We start from the raw sequence: 7,071 nt of genomic DNA, 5'->3' as shown, positions 1-7,071 counted from the left end.
TTTCGTATGATTACTATTTTTTTTAACAAGTCTAAGAGTTTTAGAATCGAATTTATCCCGGTTCAATGTCTTTTCAATTTCATGTGCGTACTACAAGGTAATTGCCGTTTGCTTTTCTTTAAAAAAAAACCGCCTCTTTCACTAAGGAATTTAATCTTTCTGTCGCGATTGGTTTTGCAAACATTCAAGTCACATGCACAAAGACACCCACAGACTCAGAACGAGCATTTGTGGATCATACTAATGCTTTTACTACGCAGGGATCGATGCCGCGATACGTTGCACAGTTTGTTAAAAACCTCGTGTAGAACCCCTCACAAGTGAGATTTTTTCAGTTTTTACTTTAGAAGTAACTGCAAAGGACTACGTCCAGTTAAAACTCTGACACCATGATGACATATTATAAGAAAACTTTTAGGACATGACAGTACGAGTACTTTCATCTAAAAATCAGTTTTGTAGGGTATTTATAGATCTATGAACGTCCAATACAAAGTAACATACAGACAGACATTGCTTGTTGCTATATATTTTTGTAAAACCGTTATCATGTGCCCCCGTTTTACAGAAAAACAATTGTTTCTGATAACATTATGAGAAATATATAAAATCTTTTTATGTAACATTTATTTTATTGGTAGAGAAAACATTGTATGAATATCTGCTGCTGTACAGTACTAAAATTATGAAGAGATACAGTTTGAGTATGTGACGTAGTGGGTCTAATCTCTTGATTTACTGAACAGATTTTGTAAATTATTTTACATAAAAAATTATATCTGCCGGTTGCCGAATTAATTTTGGGCTAAGTTTACCACACATTAGATGTTAAGCTACTATAATTTTAACATTAAAAACTTAAAACTGACTTGAAATAAAAATACAACTCTGCCTTACTCAAATTTTTATGGGACAAAATGACAGATATTTTACGTTAAATTAAAAAAAGAGTCAATCAACTATGAGTGCATATAGTTCGAAATTCTGACGTAACAAAAAAAATACTGACGAAAGCCTACTCGTTTTTGAAGTTGGTTAAAAAACGAGATCATCTACGGCCTAAACGGAGATCGAACCCGAAAATTATGTATATTATTTCGTAAAAAACATACTTCAATCCAAGTCTATGTGCGACATAAAAATGGCGGAATAGAATGGCGCTTAAGAAAACGATAAAACAAAACTAAGTTACAAGTTAAAATTGTAAGTTTAAAAAATGTTATACAATAGCGATGATAAGATATGAATTATTAAATGTAGTAATTAATAATATTGTTGTCAATGATGCTTTAAACAATGATAAGGTTTAATTATAAATAACTGAGAGACATACTATCTGTTAAAGTATGCGTAGTCGGGGTCATAGTATCGAATGTGCATTGATCCGAAGATTTGATGATATATTTTTTATTTAACTGAAACGTCACTGATTGTCGTGTGAGCCTTGTTTGAGAACAACTTGGTTAGTCATGTTTTGAGTATAAATAGGGTTTTTGATACAAAAATAATTGGTTTAGTCCTTCAGACAGCTTTCCAAAAATTATTGGACGGGTTTTTTTTTCTTTAATCTGGCAAACAAAACAGGAAGGGTATACAGTGAGTTAAAATCTCGTGTGACGTCACTTACCAGTATGCTTTTTAATAGCATGTGATGTTACTAGCGCTCTACCATTCATTTTATCATCTTAAGTGCTTTTAATCTTCTTTACTTTTCGATAAATGAAATATAAGTATTCAGTAAAAAAAAATCTTTCTTTCGGACTAAGCAGATTTATAATATAGATTTATTCTCATAACCTATTGTCTTTGTATCCACTTGTGACGGTGAATTAGTCGGCATGACATTTGGTGACTTTTCTCTCTAAAAACTAAGTGTTCCGTACTCAAGGGGTAAAAAGGGGGTCTTCTTAATGAGCCTCCGCTGTCCGTCTGTCGGTCTATCTATCCCTTCGTCCGTCTCCAGCCTGTTGAATTATCATAGACTCTTGAAAGTTTGACAGATGATGTTTAATCGGCAGCAGAATCTATCGATAACGCCTCCCGAAACACGGAGGAACTCGTTATGACAAATATGGTCACCCATCTACGGACCAACCGCGTCAAGCATAGCTTAACCTGTGATCGTTTCACTTATGCTGTTATAGCTTAGCCACCAGCTCAAATACAAAAATAAACATTGTGTCTATATTTGTATCCAGGATGTATATATGTTATATTATTATCCGCCAGCATCTTCTGACTAATCATATCAAACGGATGAGGAGTTTGTGTAGCATCCTGTATCAAAACAGCTGATTGATAATAGGATCCCTTATTTATAACACAATTTTCCTTGTATGTCGGTTATCGGTTGTCTCTTAGTTTACGGATTATTTTATTGGGTCAGAGGGTCAGCCCTGAAACATTTATAGAAAGCTTCTTATGTTTTGACAAGTTACGTGATTTTGACTTGCCGATTTAATACCTTTGTGCGATTGGTCAGAGTCAATTCTTGGAGTAATATAACTTGTCTTCAAACCTCTAATTTAATACCTGTTTTAAAAATCTTTTTTTGTTTTTTTTGATATGGTTGACGTCCAATACTAAACTGCCTGGAGAGATTAAACCTTTTGTACCTTTGACGTGGCTAATACGTGAAAATTATTCAGGGGAGCTGTATGGTCGTAGCGCGGCGGTTCAGGTTTAATCAGAAAGAGTCTGACATACTACACCTACAGCTTCCATCCCTAAATAAAATTATAAAATTTGAATCATGTGTGTCTGAATGCGAGAAACACTGTTTCATTTATTTGTATTATTATTTAAAATACAATTAACCGCTTCCGGGAAAATTAAAGTTATATTTTTGGCAAACTTACGAAATTTGCGGTTTTCTCCCTTTAGAAAGTGAAAATTCAATTCCAGTGAGAATTCCAAATGACATAATTGCTGGGATTCGATCCTCGTCCTTAGATTTGACTGTCCAACGAATATACCACTAAACTATCAGTTATATACCGATCCGAAAATTGATCTTGTAGTCATGACGCAAATATTTTTGCCAGTTACGAATGGGTTTTCACCGTTAACACAGTTTATAAGGAAAACGATATGATACAGAGAAATTACGAGGTTGTTGCATATTTAATGCTTTATTATTGTAATAAATTAAAATAAAAAAATATCAAGAGCCCCCGAGACGGACAGAAGACAAGCGTTTGTGTGATCCACGAATGCTTGTCCTGAGTCTGGGTCTCTTTGTGCATTTGACTTGAATGTTAGTCAACCCGGACAATGATTAAATGGTTTAATTATGGATAGTTTTTAAAAGAAAAGTTTCCAGTCTTAGATAAGCTTAGAAACGGATATTTGTTTACTTAAATAAGTCAAAGTTTTCACACAGATTTTTGTTTGGTAATTCTGTAAAGAGGAGCTCGTGGCGAGGTTATAACCGCATAAGTGAAACGATCACAGGTTAAGCTATGCTTGACGCGGTTGGTCCGTAGATGGGTGACCATCTTTGTCATAACGAGTTCCTCCGGGTTTCGGAAGGCACGTTAAATTGTGGGTCCCGGCTGTTATTCCTACATCTTTGACAGTCGTTACAGTTAGTCAGAAAGTTGGAAAGTCTGACAACCAGTCTAACCAAGGGTATCGTGCTGCCCAGGTAACTGGGTTCAGGAGGTCAGATATACAGTCGCTCCTTGTAAAACACTGGTACTTAGCTGAAACCGGTTAGGCTGGTAGCCGACCCCAACATAGTTGGGAAAAGGCTAGGCCAATGAATTCTAACACCTTGGATTAACTCATAGGCTACTTTATCTGACTTTGTTACAGGAGGGTTATATTTTTACAGCTATATCCGAAATCCAAGCGGGCGATGCCGCGAGCAGCAGCTTACTATCATAACATCTTTTTTTAAATCTTTTCAAGAAAACCCGACTCCCGTATTAAGTAATGTCACGGGGTTTTCACAAACATTTAAGTCACATTCGTGGATCGCGTGTGCTACGCGGGGATCGACCCTGCGACACGTCGCGCTCAATAGTTTTGGCATGGTGACGTTAACCACTCGGCTATCCTTGCAGTCGTAACTTTTAAATCTAGTGTTGTAATAGACCGAGAGGTGTAGCTCTGCTTTCTTTGTCCCTTTTGCTAATAAACATTGGAAACAGAAAAGAACAATTACGAGTAGATACAAGGTGTAGTCGGCTTGTGGACTACTCTGCCCTTATTAAATACTGCTATTCATACGTCAAAACAAATCTTTACCTGTACCCTCATGAATGATTCCATTGTATTTCTTTTCATAATCCGCCATGTTGTATTATTGTGTTGTGAATCATTGGACACGTGTTTTATCATATTAATATGCACATCGCGTTGTTGTCGGGGAAAGACCTACGTAATTAATTAAGATACAATTAATGTTTAAAATCACGTGGCGAATAAATAACAGCAGCCTGTAACTGTGCCACTGCAGGCCTATTGTACTGAGCACGAGTTGATCTGAATGCTTGTGATCTGCCCCACGGTAGGGCGCCATTACTGAAACTTATTATTTAACGATGCAATGGTTTACTTTCTTGTTTCGGACCCAACCGGTTTCCTTAGTCTTGGGCTGAAAAGGCGGGGTCGCGTAAAACCGTTGGCATAAAAATTGTACAACGATAGTTGCTATGACAACAGAAACTGTTTATTACAACATTCTGTAACTGTCCCACTGCAAGCCTCTCATATAGAAACAGAGCATTGATTATCACGATTTTTACTGCACGCGTTTCTAGGTTCCAATATTTGAAATCCTTATAATTCTGTGGAACTTATTAGGGCTGATGCCTGCCGGGGCAGCGGTATTGTCCGAAAGGGTTACCGTGGCCCCGGTACACGAATTGCAAAGGAAGGAACATGGATGGGTTTTAGTCAGAAGTCTGACACTCCACCCAAAGCGGAAGGAGTTATTTGATTGTTACCTATCCTTAAAAAAGGCCTCTTTGCAATGTTTTACTTCACTAGAAGAGTTTTGGAATAAAGATGGACTAACTTTAAAAAGATCTTGCCCTGTCTGTCTTAGAATCAAACCTGCACACTCTTTCTCAAATCCATGCACAGAACCTCATAACCACGCTGAAAAGGAGTAATTAATATAAAAGAGTAATATGTTATATCAATTTGGAAATAAAATGAATGAGGACAATAGTCCATTGTCTACATATGGTCATTCTGTGGTTGTGTGATTGTAGCCACGGGAAAGGCCCGTGACGTAACCGATAACAGGTCTTTGTGTCATGACCTTGGTATGACTGCGTTATAAAACAGTTCAATTAAACGTTGAATGGGGGTGAATTTTTGTACCATCGACGAAACCTCTTCCAAAATATCTTCAAGTATAGTCGCGGGTCTTGAGAAAGACAAGTGACTGGGGATACCTTCGGAACATTCCAGGCTAGTAACAATAATAAATAGTTGCAATTGTGAATAAATACGGACAACATCACATACATTGTTCTGAACTCAAAGTAAGTTGCTAAAGCACTTGTGTTATGGAGTTCAGATACAACGAAGGTACCACAAACACCCAGACCCGAGACAATGTAGAAATGTGAATTTTTACATTGACCCGACCGGGGATCGAACCCGGGACCTCAGAGCTAGCGACGCCTTGAAACCGGTGCGTACGCCACTCGACCACGGAGGTCGTCAAAGTGATAAAGAACTGAACGGCGCAAAGGTCTCCATAACTCAAGAACATTTAAAACAGAAGGATAGGTGCCAAAATTGGTTTGATACGGTTTTTGATTTTGATTTGGTCCTTAAATGTACTATCCAATTAAACCAAAATTGAGTAGCTTTCGATCGAGCGTAGTTTCAACTCGTGCCACTACACGAATTAGCGCCACTGTCGGTTTCAAGAGCATTAAATCGATTGAGACAATCTTGTTCTTTCGGTAGTTTACTACCAGTATTGCCTCTGGATTTCTTAGATAGACTTGGGTGCATTTTATAATATAACTAGCTGACCCAGCACACGTTGTTTTGCCGAATTTTTTTTTTTAGTTACACTATATGCCACGTTATAAAAAAAATAAAAACGAACAATTTTGTCCAAAAAAAAAATATTTTTTTTTAGTGTGAGCAACCCTTAACATTTAGGTGTATGAAAAATAGATGTTGTTCTATTCTCAGACCTGCCCAATATGTATACAAAATTTCATAAGAATCGCTCGAACCGTTTCGGAAGAGTACGGTGACTAACATCGTGACACGGGAATTTTATATATTAGATGTCCAAAACTTTCACACAACGCCATCTAGTCTCAAACTAAGTAGAGCTTGTATTATGAGTACTAGACAACTGATAAACATAATTATATATTTCTAAATACATAATATAATATAGATAAATTACACCCAGATACAGAATTTTAGATTCCGTTAGACCATCTTACCCAAGGATTAGAAGTGTGACACTGGCATAGTCCTATCTGGTCTCCAAACCATGTAGCAGTTGCGTAGAGACTAGTAGCTAGACTACGACAGTCTCCGATACCTAGTAAATAGACCTAAAACGAGAGTCGAAAAATCTAAAATCAAAATTATTTTCTTTTTCGTAATAAATCGGTAATGATTGTTGTTGTTCTTAAACACAAATAAGAATCAAATAATAGGGATCATAGATAAAAATTCGAGGTCAAAAATGAATTCAAAGTTCAGGTTTTTTAGATCCGTCATCAATGACTCAAATTAACTTGTTCATCAGCCCGTCAGACAGTGATAGCCTAGTGCTTTGACCGTTGGATTGTCACTGACGAATAGTGGATTCGATTCCCGGCAAGCACCAATGCCGAAATTCATGTGCGTATTGCTAAGTAATAATCACTTGCTGAAAAAAAGGTGGGAGACATAGTGATGAAATCGGCACAGTAAAGGATTTTTAAAGGGTGTAGGTATTGCGTAACGTCCACTATATTCAACTATAAGTGAGGAGCTCGTGGCTAAGCTATAACCGCATAATTGAATCGATCACAGGTTAAGCTATGCTTGACGCGGTTGGTCCGTAGATGGGTGACCATCTTTGCCATAACGAGTTCC

The sequence above is a fragment of the Trichoplusia ni genome, chromosome 17, assembly GCF_003590095.1.
Source record: "Trichoplusia ni isolate ovarian cell line Hi5 chromosome 17, tn1, whole genome shotgun sequence".
Classification (NCBI taxonomy): domain Eukaryota; kingdom Metazoa; phylum Arthropoda; class Insecta; order Lepidoptera; family Noctuidae; genus Trichoplusia; species Trichoplusia ni.
Note: the sequence above shows the minus strand (reverse complement) of the source record.